The following is an 8717-nucleotide window of genomic DNA, read 5'->3' as shown; positions in this document are numbered from 1 at the left end:
TGATGAGTGGAAAAAAAACAATTTCAAAAGCTGTAACCTAACAAAATGTGGAAAAGGTCAAAGGGTCTGAATACTTTCTAAAGGCACTGTATATACAGTGCCTGAGACTGATATAATGTATGCTGCTGCTCTTACTTTTCATGAGGGTGTAGAGTGGCACGTGTAGCTTGTTGTTGGCCAATCATAAGTGGCAAAGTGGCAAGAGTCTCCATGTGTGGCAAAAGTTACACGATGTCTAATCAATGGAAGATGGAATTAAAATAACAGAATTAAAGGTGAACATCAAGAAAGTAGGACATACATGTCTAAAATACGGTTGGTGTAGTAATAGACTTGAGGTCATACACATAAACCTGTCTATAGATTTGGTTATGAGAACTTATCCCATGATACATGAGTGACAATTCTCTATGGTTTATGAGGACACAGAAATCTGTCAAAAGCATGGTTTGATTACTAATATGGTGTTTGTTGAATACCGTAAGTATATGTTCTGTGTGGCTCAGTTGGTAGAGCATGGCACTTGAAATGCCAAGGTCGTGGGTTTGATTCCCACAGGAGACCAGCATGAAAATGTATGCACTCTACTGTAAGTCACTCTGGATAAGAAATCACCTCCTCAGTTAGTCTGTTGTGTGTATTGGACATTCACATGGCAATGTACAGCCTTACATACAATGAAATTGGGAATCAGCCTAATCAGTGACATCAACAGATTAACATTTCAAAAAGTTTACACAAATATTAGCATCATAGCTGTTGTTGCACGACTTTGAGTGAGAAATCTCAATATCAGTCAACCTATTGTGTGTATTGAACATTCATATTGTACTGTCAAATTCTACAATAATAGCTATGACACTGATGTTTGTGTAAACTCTATGGAATAGTAATCTGTTGGTGTCACTGAGAAAGCTTATACCCAATTTCATGGGTGCATACTCTATAGGTAAGGCTGTACAGTCCAATATGAATATTCAATATGCACAAAAGGCCAAATATTGACTTGATTTCCAACAGTTAATGAAGACAATTAAGTTAAAATTAAGTGTGCAATTCTTTGCCAGGCTCTTCAAACTGCTTTATTTGATTAAGGTACACATAGATTAACTACACTGAACCCTGTTTGTGCTGATATTAATACAAATCTAATGACAGCACACCTAACATCTTAGGCGAATGGGTCCAAATGGTCCAATTCACATGGTGTACAGCAGGCTGCGTACTACATGGGTTGAATATACCTGTAAGGTTCTGTATTTGTTTTCTTAGTTCACCTTTTGTTCTTGTACGTAGCCATGTTTCTTTGTGTTCTTGAACATAGCCCTGTCTTTCATTTTTTTTCATTGATTTCACCTGTGTTAGTTACTCACCTGGTCTCATTAGCTACTTATTTAGTTCAGTTCTTTCTGTTTGTGCCTTGTGAGGTATTGTTTATTTTGACTCCACTAAGCTTTTTTATAGCTTGTTTGTTAGAACCAGTTATAGCCTTCAGTCCTAGTTTTTGATTCTCCTCCCTGTTTGCCTACCTGTGTATGACCATTGCCTGCCTGTGACCACGATTCCTGCCTTTTGCGAAGGCGAACTAAACACCTGCCGCGCTCTGCGCGTGAATGTACACCTTTTTCTCCTTGAGTATTCATTACCTATCGCAAAAGCTTTTGGAAATACATTTATTTTACTCACATTTTGAAATGTTTTATTCATAATTGAATATCAACTCATAGCTAGAAAAAACGCACTGAGTGACACACACATGAGAGACTTTGGCTGGAGGGGTGCAGTATGTGCCATGAGAACATATCCCATGTGGCTCAGTTGGTAGAGCATGGCACTTGCAATGCCAAGGTTGTGGATTGGGAGACCAGTATGAAAATGTATGCACTCTAATGTAACTCGCTCTGGATTAGCGCTTCTACAACATGGTTTATGAGGACATGAGAATAAATCTGTTTACTGCAACAAGCAGGTTGGGGTAAGAGCGACTACAACATGGTTTATGAAGACATTCAAATAAATCTGTTTAGCGCAACAAGCAGAATGTGGGAGCAGCAGGTTGAGGGAGAGGTGCATTTCAGAGGGAAAAGGATTAAGTGTATTGCGGGATGAGCAGTGGGCTGTCTCTTATTGCAGGACCTTGACTGTGAGAAATCACCTCCCCAGTCAGTCTATCGTGTGTATTGGACATTCACATTGTAATGTACAGCCTTACATATGAAGTGTACACCAATGAAATGGGGAATCAGCCCAATCGGTGACATCAACAGATTAAAATGTCAAAGAGTTTACACAAATATTAGCATCCTATCTGTTGTTGCAGGACTTTGAGTGAGAAATCACCTTTCAAGTCAACCTTTTGTGAGTATTGAACATTCATATTGGACTGTAAAGTTCTACAATAATAGCTATGACACTAATGTTTGTGTAAACTCTATGGAATAGTAATCTGTTGGTGTCACTGAGTAGGCTGATACCCCATTTCATGGGTGCATACTCTATAGGTAAGGATCTACAGTCCAACATGTACAGTGGGGAAAAAAAGTATTTAGTCAGCCATCAATTATGCAAGTTCTCCCACTTAAAAAGATGAGAGAGGCCTGTAATTTTCATCATAGGTACACGTCAACTATGACAGACAAATTGAGAGAAAAAAAATCCAGAAAATCACATTGTAGGATTTTTAATGAATTTATTTGCAAATTATGGTGGAAAATAAGTATTTGGTCACCTACAAACAAGCAAGATTTCTGGCTCTCACAGACCTGTAACTTCTTCTTTAAGAGGCTCCTCTGTCCTCCACTCGTTAACTGTATTAATGGCACCTGTTTGAACTTGTTATCAGTATAAAAGACACCTGTCCACAACCTCAAACAGTCACACCAAACTCCACTATGGCCAAGACCAAAGAGCTGTCAAAGGACACCAGAAACAAAATTGTAGACCTGCACCAGGCTGGGAAGACTGAATCTGCAATAGGTAAGCAGCTTGGTTTGAAGAAATCAACTATGGGAGCAATTATTAGGAAATGGAAGACATACAAGACCACTGATAATCTCCCTCGATCTGGGGCTCCACGCAAGATCTCACCCCGTGGGGTCAAAATGATCACAAGAACGGTGAGCAAAAATCTCAGAACCACACGGGGGGACCTAGTGAATGACCTGCAGAGAGCTGGGACCAAAGTAACAAAGCCTACCATCAGTAACACACTACGCCGCCAGGGACCCAAATCCTGCAGTGCCAGACGTGTCCCCCTGCTTAAGCCAGTACATGTCCAGGCATTTGGATGATCCAGAAGAGGATGATCCAGAAGAGGATTGGGAGAATGTCATATGGTCAGATGAAACCAAAATAGAACTTTTTGGTAAAAACTCAACTCGTGTTTGGAGGACAAAGAATGCTGAGTTGCATCCAAAGAACACCATACCTACTGTGAAGCATGGGGGTGGAAACATCATGCTTTGGGGCTGTTTTTCTGTAAAGGGACCAGGACAACTGATCCGTGTAAAGGAAAGAATGAATGGAGCCATGTATCGTGAGATTTTGAGTGAAAACCTCCTTCCATCAGCAAGGGCATTGAAGATGAAACGTGGCTGGGTCTTTCAGCATGACAATGATCCCAAACACACCGCCCGTGCAACGAAGGAGTAGCTTTGTAAGAAGCATTTCAAGGTCCTGGAGTGGCCTAGCCAGTCTCCAGATATCAACCCCATAGAAAATCTTTGGAGGGAGTTGAAAGTCCGTGTTGCCCAGCGACAGCCCCAAAACATCACTGCTCTAGAGGAGATCTGCATGGAGGAATGGGCCAAAATACCAGCAACAGTGTGTGAAAACCTTGTGAAGACTTACAGAAAACGTTTGACCTGTGTCATTGCCAACAAAGGGTATATAACAAAGTATTGAGAAACTTTTGTTATTGACCAAATACTTATTTTCCACCATAATTTGCAAATAAATTCATTAAAAATCCTACAATGTGATTTTCTGGATATTTTTTCTCATTTTGTATGTCATAGTTGACGTGTACCTATGATGAAAATTACAGGCCTCTCTCATCTTTTTAAGTGGGTGAACTTGCACAATTGGTGGATGACTAAATACTTTTTTTCCCCACTGTATATTCAATATGCACAAAAGGCCAAATAGTGATGTGATCTCTGACAGTTAATGAAGACAATTTACAATTAAGCGTGTACTTATATGTCAGGCTCTCAAAAATGCTTTAGTTGATCAATTTACAAATAAATTAACTACCCTGAACACATTTTGTGCTAATATCAGTACAGTTATAATGACAGCACATTTAACATCTTGGGCGAATGGGTCAAAACTGCTGAATTCTCATAGTTTGCAGCTGGTTTCAATTGTGACAAGTTATAAGTGCCGTGACGGGACTTATGTTAATATGGTGACTGTTATTTATCGAATCAATTAGCTATGTTTAATTGTCACTCGATTTAAATGAATCATGTAACAATTAACTCATTAGGAATTTGGGGCACCATGGAAGAAGTTGTTTAACGAGTTACCATCTCCCGAATTGAACTCTTAGAAAATATATGTCATATAGTGATAACAGTCACTTATTAAATAATTACATCTTATCAGTCTCATTCTGAACGTTGCATAAGCCTTGAAACTGCAAGAACCCTAACCTTATTGATGAATCAGCAATACACACATTTACTTAATTATTGATTTACTAACTAACTAAATAATAACACAATACAAACACACACACATAGGTTATTGATTTACTAACGTAATACAACGAAAACAGGTCCCTAGTGGACTGGACTCACAATAGCATGAATGCTTAGGTAGAAGGATGGTCCTCTACTACTACTTCCTGGGGTCCAGCAAAATTAAGGCAGTTTATACAATTTTAAAAACATTACAATGCATTCACAGATTTCACAACACACTGTGTGCCCTCAGGCCCCTACTCCACCACTACCACATATCTACAGTACAATATCCATGTGTATGTGTGTGTATAGTGCATATGTTATCTTGTGTGTGTTTGTATGCATGTGACTGTGCCTATGTTTGTGTTGCTTCACAGTCCCCGCTGTTCCATAAGGTGTATGAATGAGGAAGGTACATAACATTTAGTATGAAGTCACCCAGGTGTCTTCACAAGAAATCTCCCATCACCTGCACTACTTTTTCTGTTACCCTCTGCTTTACAGCAGAAAGAGACTGCTATGGGACTTGGCATCAGCAGCACAATCTTGTGTCGGACTGAGGGTGTTCTAAATACTGTAATTGTAAATAGTGTGTAACTGTATTATTATTAAACTTTGTGTGTGGTTTGTGGTGTGTTCACTTATGACATTAGATCAGTGTTGGCTGCTAACTTAGCCCTTATCTTAAATAGTTAACTTCTGTGTTGGGAGGCATTGGATCAGCATTGTCGTCGCATCTCCTGTTAGTACCTTTTATGTAGGGAAGCTAATGATCCATCATGTATGACATTTCTGGGTGTGTATAAACATTTTTGTATGTTCTCTATAGTTATGTACTTGAAAATGTATCAATTTACCAATTCGGCCACTTGGGTACATTTGGGCAAATTCGTGAGGGACACCTGGGTGACTTCATACTAAATGTTACGTAGCTTGAAGGTGTCAGTCTGAAACTTTGCACATACACTGTTGCCCTCTTGTAGACAACATCTAAATTACCTCCAACTTCCTATCTGAATGTATGCCTTTTCTTTTTCATTTCAAATCTATTGTGTTATGTTCTCCTACATTAATTTCACATTTCCACAACCTTCAAAGTGTTTCCTTTCAAATAGTACCAAGAATATGCATATCCTTGCTTCAGGCCCTGAGCTACAGGCAGTTAGATTTGGGAATGCCATTTTAGGCGGAAATTGAAAAGAAGTGTCTGATCCTTAAGAGGCTTTGTAACTTAAGCTTTATGCCTTGTATGTGAATCTGTTCATTTTCCAAAGTAATTAACACTCAGAGAGCCGGAATTCCATAACTACTAGAATGGCCATGATGTTCATTCTGACCCTTGATATTTCAAGTGTATAAATATTCCATAATACATAATAAATTGCTAAATGAATGTATTATGTTAAAATAGGTCATAAGAAACTTCAGGACACCAAATTCAAATTGTAATCACTGAGAAAATGTATTGATTGATCCAGAAGTGCATAGACTGTAAATACTAAAATAAGCAACACAATCTCACACTCAATTCGTGCAGATATGTACAAAAATTATTTCAGCAGATATAATGTGTTTTTGTGTGGCTTAATTCGTGAGAAAAGGCACACATTTAGGTGCTACTTAATTTGTGCGCAAATACACAAATTTAACCAGTAGGCTACACACAAGCTGTTACGGATACAGGTATCCTGTGTCTTTTTGTGTTTTTCCTCTCCTTCTGCCTTAATCACAGGTGTCCTGTATGTTCCTGATTGGTGGTCGTTGGGGTGTCTGCTGATTGCTGAGGTGGATCAATCAGTGGACATTCCTCTGCATTGCACCACCTGTTTCTGGTTTTTCAATCACACATCCCATTGTTTAAAAGCCGGTCAGTTGTGTTTGTTGTGAGAGACTATTTCCGTATGTGAGTATGGATACTGTGGTGTCCTGTGTTTTGTTTACTCACTAAGTTGCTGGTTACTCTGTTTGGTAACTTTGTTAGACTATTTTCTGTATGTGAGTATGGATACTGTGGTGTTTTGTGTACTCACTCATTTGCTGGTTACTCTGTTTGGTAACTTTTGTGTTTCTGGGAAAAGGGGAATTTAAGCAAGTTGCCCTTGGGCGTACATTACCCGTAGGAAGAAAACTGTCTAAAAACACTAGTTAGACCTGAGCGGACCACCCACTGTAATTGTTGTATGATTAGCAGTAGCTTAGCGGTTCTTGAGGCAGGCAAGATCAGTTTAGTTTTTTTTTACACTATTGTTTCATTTCTTGGGTCCTGCTCAGCCCTTTTTCTCAGCCCTTTTTCCCAAACCTTTACCATGTGTTCAAAAATAAACCTTTTATGTTTGACGGTAGGTTATGGTTGTCGTGTAGTTTTTGTTCTCACTGTTCCATGTCACGTTTCTAATTTACATGAATTATGTTACGGGTCTCTTGTCCATCCACCCTAGACGTTTAAAGCCACGGGGTTTGTAACACAAGCCTTTACAAAAACCATAAACGCGATAGCCTATATTTCAATTTCTGTCTTAATTATGGCTAATCTAACATTATGAATATATAAACATTTTGTCTTTATTTAATCCCTATTTAAAAAAATTAGTTGTATGCCTTGTGATGTCACGAGAGGCTGTGTCCTGGAGGGACGTTACATCCCCCTGAGATGGCTGCAAACCCAGACAGCTATGGCTCCATCTGCTGGTATGGTCGGGAACTCCAACCCTCTATGGCCAATCTTCCCGCGCAGCTGAAACCAATCAGGAGCTGATGAGCTGAAGGTTTGTTGAAGGGAAGAGACACGGTCTCCAAGCTGGGCTCTCTGGAGGACAAGAGTGCTGCACGTCCACTTCCATGAGGAATATAAGGATTTGGAGATACTTACCTTTGGAAAATACTCACCTTTGGGATATATGCACCTGTGGAAATACGTGTGGGACATTTGGAAGGACGTTTTGCTGGGTTGGCCACTAGCTGCAACGTGGAATATAGTAAGACTGGGGAAAAGTTATTTGAGCGAGGGAGAGTTATGATTTTGGATGTGGAAGAGACATCCCTGAACTGTTAACCCTGAAAGAGCCACCAGAGTACAGAATTGTGTTATACTTTCGTTAGTTTCCCAAGACCTTTAATAAAATCCTTGTTTTGGTTGAACCTGGTCTCCTTGCACTACTTGAGCAATCCCGCTGAAAGCTGTGTAGCCTCTCGTGACATCACAGATGGTGGAGAATACGGGCACGCTCAAGCGTTAATAGTGCATGTCAGAGGAGGATACCGAAGGTTTGATCACCCAGTTTTCCAAGTTGGCCGTAGGCTCCCCGCCGACTGAAATGGAGGACATATTGAAAGCCCTTGTTGCTGGCCAGCAAGCCCAGATGCAAGCAAACGTGGCTCTCTTGGAGGAGCAAAAGAAAGCCAACCTTCTGAAGGCAGAGGAATTGCAGTTGCAGAGACAGAGGGTGGTCCAAAATACCCGCCCAATAAAGGCAAGTGACTTTATATCTAAGATGGGAGCTACCGATGACATTGAGGCATACCTGCATGCATTTGAGGCCACGGCCACTAGGGAAGCCTGGCCCAAGCAACAGTGGGTTGGTCTGTTAGCCCCCTTTCTAACCGGGGAAGCGCTGAATGCTGTCCGGGACCTGGGCCCTGACCAGGTTACTGACTATGATGCCCTGAAGTCTGAGATCCTCAGCAGATATGGACTCACAAAGTTTGGTATGGCCCAGCGCTTTCACAGTTGGACCTTCCAACCAGACCAACCTCCTCGGGCGCAGATGCATGAACTTGTCCGAATCGCAAGGAAATGGCTGGATCCGCAGAGGAATACAGCAGTGGCGGTGGTGGAGGCCGTTGTGGTGGATCGTTACCTACGCGCCCTGCCTTATGAGGCAAAACGGTTCATCAGTCAACAGGCCTTGACCACGGCTGATCTGACCGTGGAAGCTGTGGAAAAGAACCAGGCCACAGCGGAGATGCTGAATGCTTCCCGAAAAGACCCCAGGAGTGCGGCCCCACCACAAATGGGGAAAACCCGTCCAA

General features: G+C 40.9%; 1 non-coding gene across 1 annotated transcript; it reads left to right on the top strand.

The window, feature by feature from the left end:
• The first annotated feature begins 491 nt into the window (after nt 1-491).
• trnas-uga lies at nt 492-574 on the top strand. The gene has a single exon. It is a non-coding gene; the product is annotated as a tRNA-Ser (tRNA).
• The last annotated feature ends 8143 nt before the right edge of the window (nt 575-8717 follow it).

Source organism: Coregonus clupeaformis, chromosome 14 (genome assembly GCF_020615455.1).
Source record: "Coregonus clupeaformis isolate EN_2021a chromosome 14, ASM2061545v1, whole genome shotgun sequence".
Lineage (NCBI taxonomy): Eukaryota > Metazoa > Chordata > Actinopteri > Salmoniformes > Salmonidae > Coregonus > Coregonus clupeaformis.
This window is presented reverse-complemented; position numbering and strand designations above follow the sequence as displayed.